This window comes from Octodon degus, unplaced genomic scaffold (assembly GCF_000260255.1).
Source record: "Octodon degus isolate 3935 unplaced genomic scaffold, OctDeg1.0 scaffold00051, whole genome shotgun sequence".
NCBI classification, from domain to species: Eukaryota; Metazoa; Chordata; class Mammalia; order Rodentia; family Octodontidae; genus Octodon; species Octodon degus.
The window spans coordinates 12,534,035-12,541,282 of NW_004524627.1; positions in this window are offsets into that span (position 1 = coordinate 12,534,035).

Consider the following 7,248-nt stretch of genomic DNA (forward strand, 5'->3'; position numbering starts at 1 on the left):
AGAATGATTTGTTCTAATGGTGTTTGTAAATAGAATCACAAGTCCGCATCTTGTACAGCAATTAACCACTAAGAAGAATGTATGCAGTGTATTATTTGTTGAAACTGTCCTTCAGATATGATTTGAAACTGTCTCATTGCTATCTGTTTGTCAATAAAACTTTGGAAAAAAATAAAAATAAATTAAAAAAAAAACAATTGTGCTCTGATTTTCCTCTATATCTTTCTGCTGTTGCTTATTTATTATTGACGATATTAATTCATGCATTTGAGGTGAGCTAGTGTCCTCTGCACTTGTTCTGGGTGGGCACTGTGTTTCTTCCATATTTTTCTGCACTTGATTCTTTAGTGCAAATGTTATTCATTCAGGGATTTCTTTTTTTATTTGCAATCTGAAGTCTTCTATACCTTTCTGCAGCTGTTTCTTTATTTCAGAAGCCGTTGATTCATTGCTTTCAGCTGTGGGATTTCCAATTTTTTCTGTGTTAGTGTCCTCTGCACTTGTTACGGGTGGACTTGGGTTCTGAGGCTGCATTTTGTTCCTTCTGATTATTTTGTGTAGCACTGTCTTCTGCCCTTTGTTGTAGATCTTTGCTGTAGTTATAACCTTCACACGTTCTGAAGTTCAGGTGCAGATCTACAAAGTTTGGACTTATGCAGCTGCATCTGGCTTGTGTCTGGCTGCTGTGCTCAGCTCCTTCCCGCTGCTGCCCTTGAGGGTCAACCTGTTGTGCCCCTGTGGCAAGATGTTCTACTCCTGGACTAGCTGGGTGGATCTATCCTCTACACTCTCTGCTGGGATTGCAGCTGCAGGGTTATACCTCAGTTATGTATGCCAGGCCTGAGCTGTGCCTGGAGGGGGCAAGGTGAAGTATGGGGAAGAGGAAGCTCTCTCACACACTCACCGGATCTGGGCTAGGACTGGGTCTGGGGGTTCCCAGAATGTGGCAATATTCCTACTCTACGTGCGTGGTGGGGAAGGTGATTCGAAGTGGAGAGGGGAGGCCCAAGGGGGTGTGTGAGGGTCCAGTCCATGCTGCGCCTGGGCTGGAACTGTTCCCGCTGGTGCAGGGTAGCAGGAATCTCTCCACCCACTCACTGGTCCTGGGCTAGGACTGGGTCTGTGGGTCCCCGGAACGCGGCAGAAATTCCTACTCGGTGGGCGGGGTGGAGGAGGTACTGTGGAGTGGTGGGGGGTGGTTTAAGGGGGTGGGAGATGGTCTGGCCCCCGCTGCACCTTGTCTGGGACTGGTCCCGCTGGTGCAGGGTAGCAGGAAGCTCTCCACACACTCACTGGACCTGGGCTAGGACTGGAGTTTTTTTTTTTAAATATCAGGAAAGCACTTATTCCATTAAGCTATCTCCCCAGCCAATCAAAGACATTTTCTAACTCAAGTGTTTTCTAACTCAGGTATTTTCTTTCTTTTCCTCTCTTCTTTTGGGCATTGGGAATTGAACTCAGGATCTCACATAATTCAGTTGTTATCTAACTATAGAGATGATTGGTTATCGAAGGAGTCAATAGTGATATAAATATTGATTAATGCCTAAATTGGCTTCTTTTCCTAAGGAAAAATAGATTATTTTAATTATCCAGCTCCAAACCAATGGTGTCAGTTATTCAAAATTAGGGGTTATACATTTCCTAGGTTGTGACAAAGAATGTAGAAATTATACGTCTCAATTGAATTGCAAAGGGAAAGAGAAAGACATGAGTCTGCTGAGTTTCTGGCAGAGCAATAGGTACTTTCTAATACGTTAATTTCTGTGATAGTCTTCAATATGTTGTAACATCTAAATTCTTAGAATAGGGAACTGGAACTAAGGTATATATTTTAGCAGTTTAGTAGAGCAGAGCCAGGAGGAGCCAAGCCCTGCAGCCAGGCCCTGAGAAGTGAATTTGACAGAGAAGAGCCAGGAGAAGGAGCCCAGTCCTGAGGTGAAGACTTGCCCATCAGGTCCAGCAGAGCAGGGCCAGGAAGAGCGGGTGAGGCCTGTGACTGGACACATGAGCTGAGGCATACTCATAGACCATGTGGGGCCCAGACTGCAACACAGACATAAGGAAGGATCATCATGGCACTGATGTGGCACAAAGTAACTTAGGTGAACTGGTTTGTCTGGGAAACTAGATAGAACTCAGGATAAAAAGTTTACATACAAATTTCAAATTTACAATCTACTTTGATCTGTTTTGCTATATAGATATAGGGTTTGTTCCTATGATCTATAACGCAAAACCATTAGTTACAAAGTTTGTCAATTTCTTTCTCTTTTTCAGATATTTGGTTTAGGGTCTTAGGTCTTACTACATAGCTCAGACTTGTAGTGATCCTTCCATTTTCAGCCTCCCCAGTGCTGAGATTATAGGTGTGTGTAACCACTCCTAGTCTTGGTGGCTGACTCAGCGTGTCTTGCACCTGGAGGAGGGGCTGGCACAGCTTGCTTAAGCAGGTGATTAGTGCACTGAGCTATCTTGCCAGTCCAAAGTTTGTCAATTTCTAAATATCACTTGCTGTTGTTAGTATTACTAATTCTACTACTCTAAATAGAACACTATATCTGCCTTAACTAATTGTTCTTGGGATAATAATATTGGGAGATGCTTGGGTAACAATCTCACAAAAGCGCCATACCAAAGAATGTAGGACAGTGCCAAATGGAAACCCATAGTCGACTTTCAATCAATAGAGAAGGCAAAATGTTGAGATACACCCAAAAACAAGAATCTCTGACATTGGAAAGATACTTACAGAATAGACTTTTTACAGAGAGGTCCTGATTGCAGTGATACAGCGACCTATGATCAAACTTTCACAAGAAAATATCACAGAAATCAAAATAGAATTCTCTCCAAAATAGTAACGAAGGAGCAAAATGCAATATCAGACCCACCCAGAACAAATCCAGGAGACATCAGCACAGAAGAAATTGGAAGTCACACACCTAAAATCTCTGAAATAATAGCAACTGAAGTAAAGAAACAACTGCAGAAGGGTATAGAGGAAATAACATCAGAGATAATCTCCCAAGTAAAAAAGAAATAATAACTATAGTGAAAGAATTACTAAGCATTCCTAAAAAAGACATTGATACAAAAATAGAGGAGAAAAGAAACTGATAAAAACTGATGGAAACCTTGAATGAGCAATATAGGAAAGAAATAGAATGCATGAAACAGATTCAAAGAGAAATACAGGAAATGAAAAAACTGCATTAAAAGTCAACAAATCCATTTGAATGAAAGTGAAGATAGACTTTTAGAACTTGAAGACAACATTGCAGCTAGTGAACAGGTAAGGAAAGATCTTTTAAAAACAACAAGGATCCAGGAAATATAATCCAACAGCTACAAGACGATGCAAAGATGAACAACATAAGACTAATAGTAATCAAAGAGAAAGAAGGAGCCAATACAAATAACATGAAAAGAATATGGGCAGAAGTAACAGCAAAAACCTCCCCAAATATGTGGACACAATCTGACATTCAGATGAGAAGCATATAGAACTCCAGATAGCACCAACCATAAGAAATTAGCCATATAATTAAAATCGCAGAAATTCAGCATAAGAACATACTAAAAGTTGCTAGTGAAAAGAAACAGATCACATTTAAAGGAAAACCCAACAGAATAACAGCAAATTTCTCAGCACAAACCATCAAGTCATGAAGAGCATGCAGTAAATTATTCCAAGTCCTACAAGAAAACAAATTCCAACCCAGACTGATATACCTTGCAAAACTCTATTTAAAAAATTAATGGAGAAGCAAAATACTTTCATGACAAGAACTAAAGAAAATAATAATGATCAAAATAACTACACACAAAATACTAAAAGATATTCTAGAAAGGGATAAAAATGACCACAATTCCAGGAAGAGCAACAGAATGAACCCACCATACAAGAAAAACAAATGTAGTCAGGAAAGGTGGGAACAAACAGCAGGAAAATAACATGACAAACATAAGCCAATATATATCAATTGTAACAACCAATGTAAATGGACAGAATTAACCAATTAAAAGAAATAGACTGGCAGACTGATTCAAGAAAAACCCCAACAATATGCTATAGAGAAGAAGCATATTTAATACTTAAGGAAATTCATAGGCTGAAAGTAAAAAATGGAAAACAATACTACATGTGTCAGAGCCTCAGAAAAGAGAAGGGATATCTATCCTTTTCACAGACAATCTTAACTTCAAGCCAAGAATGATCAAATGAGATAAAGAAAGTCACTACATATTGGTTAGAGAAAAAAATTCAAGAGGAAGAAATAACAGCCATAAATATCCAGGAAACAAATATGTGTGCGTCCAATTATATAAGACAAACTTTAGTGGATATGAAAAATCTAACAACCAATAGCACAGTCTAAACCGGGGGACCTTAATACTCCCTCATTTCAAAAAGATAGGTCAGGTAGACAAAAATAAAATAGAAAATAGGTAGCATATCTGAACCAAACCTTTGAGCAAATTGACATAGTGGACTTTCACAAAGTATTTCTCCCAATAGCATTTCAATATACATTCTTTTCAACTGCACATAGGATGTTCATGAAAATAGACCACATACTAGTCCATTAATCTTGCTTAAGTAAATACAAGCAAACAGAAATTATCCCATGCATATTATCTGACCACAATGCAATGAAACTGGAAATTAATGAGAAAAGAAACTTAAAAAACCCCACGAACACATGGAAATTAAATAATACCCACCACAGCAACCAATGGATTGCAGATGAAATTAAGCAAAAAATTCTACAGTACCTCAAAGCCAATAAAACTCAAATACAGCTTACTGGAATTGGCAGGATGCAATGAAAACAGTTCTCAGAGGGAAATTTATAGTAGTGAACTCACACATTAGGAAAAAAGAATGAATACCCAAATGAATGCCCTAAAGCAGCACCTCAAACTTTTAGAAAAAGAAAAGGGGCCAGGGAGATGGTTCAGTGGAATAAGCACTTGCCTAGCAAGTGCAAGGGCCTGAGTTCAATCCACAGTTCCACCAAAAAAAAAAAAAAAAAAAAAAAAAAAAAGAACGAAAGAAAAAGAAAAGAAAAAAGAAAAAGAAGAAAAGAAAGAAAAACAAGAGCAATCCAAGCCCAAAGCCCAAAGATGGGAGGACATAAAGGTTAGAGCACTTGGGGCCAGAGAGATAGCAGTGGACTAAAACACTGGCTTAGTCAAGCTTAAGCAAATGCAGGGGCTGTTGTTCAATCCCCTGAAACACATGCAGAACCATCCCTGCCTCCAGGTTGGGCAGATCCAGCCATAGTCCAGGTATGGTGGCGCACATTTGTAGTCCCAGTGCTTGCGAGGCTGAAAGCAGGAGAATCACTATGAGTCAGAGTTGAATAGAGAGATCCCACAACAACCAAACACATTAAATAAAGATTAGACTTCAAATTAATGTAATTGAGACAAAGAAATTAACACAATTGAGAAAAAGAAAACAATACAAAGAATTAAAGAATCAAAGAACTGATTCTTTGAAAGATCAAATAAAATTGATAAATCCCTAGTCAACTTTACCAAAAAAGAAGAAAGAAAAAACTCAAATTCCAGCAATAAGGAATGAAAGGGGTATTAAAATTAATATGGACCCTGTGGAAATTCAGAAGATCACCAATAGCTATTTTGTAAATATTTAGTGTCACAGAACTGAATACATGGAACAAATGCACAGATTCCTAGATAGGCACTAGAACTGAATCAAGAAGTTATAGAGGGGACCTGCCCCTTAGCTCAGTTCTTTAAGTGGCTACTTCAACAAAGCAGTCAGCCTCAGGTTGCTGTAGTTCGATCCCCACAACTCAAGCCAGCCAAACTTGCCATGAAGGAATTCGGAGAAAAAAAAAAAAAAGTTACAGAAACTGTAAATAACCCTAAATAAGCCAATAAAATTGAAAATTTTATGAAAAAAACTTACCAACAAATAAAAGCTCAGGTCCTGAAGGATTCACAGCTGAATTCTACAAGAAATTTAGAGAAGATATAATCTTAATACTCCTGAAACTCTTCAATAAAATTGAAAAGGAAGTAATAATCCCAAAATCATTCCTGGAGGCAAGTGAGATACTGATACAAAACCCAGAATAGAGTCCCAGCCCAGGCACAGTGTGGGCCAGACCCTATCCCACCCCCTTGGGCAGCCCCCCACCACTCCCCAGTACCGCCCCTACCCGCCCACCAGGTAGGAATTTCTGCCGACTTCCGGGAACCCCCAGACCCACTCCTAGCCCAGGTCTGGTGAGTGTGTGGAGAGATTCCTGCTACTCTGCGCCAGCAGGACCAGTCCCAGACAAGGCACAGCGGGGGCCAGACCCTATCCCACTCACTCAGGCCGCCCCCACCACTCCGAAGTACCTCCCCCACCCCACCCACCAAGTAGGAATTTTTGCCGACTTCCAGGAATCCCCAGACCCACTCCTAGCCTAGGTCCAGTGAGTGTGTGGAGAGATTCCTGCTACCCTGCGCCGAGGGGACCAGTCCCAGCCCAGGCGCAGCGTGGGCCAGACCCTCTTCCACCCCCTCGGGCCGCCACCCACCACTCCGCAGCACCTCCCCCACCCCACCCACCGAGTAGGAATTTCTGCCCACTTCCGGGAACCCCCAGACCCAGTCCTAGCACAGGTCCAGTGAGGGTTTGGAGAGCTTCCTGCTACCTTGCGCCGGCGGGACCTGTCCCAGCCCAGGCGCAGCATGGGCACGACACTCTCCCACCCCCTCGGGCCGCCCCCCATCACTCCACAGCAACTCGCCACGCCGCCTGCCGAGTAGGAATTTTGCAGTGTTCTGGAAACTCCCGGACCCACTCTTAGCACAGGTCCAGTGAGTGTGTGGGAGAGCTTCCTCTTCCCCCTACTTCACCTTGCCCCCTCCAGGCACAGCTCAGGCCTGGGATACATGACTGAGGTATAACCCTGCAGCTGCAATCCCTGCAGAGAGTGAAGAGGATAGTTCCACACAGCTAGTCCAGGAGCAGAACATCTTGCCACAGGGGCAAAACAGGTTCACCCTCAAGGGCAGCAGCAGGAAGGAGCTGAGCATAGCAGCCAGACCTAAGCCAGACGCAGCTGGATAAGTCCAAACTTTGTAGAGCTGCTCCTGAACTTCAGTACGTGCGAAGGTTAAAACTACAGCAAAGATCTACAACAAAGGGCAGAAGACAGTGCTACACAAAATGATGAGAAGGAACAAAACGCAACCTCAGAACCCAAGCCCACCCATAAC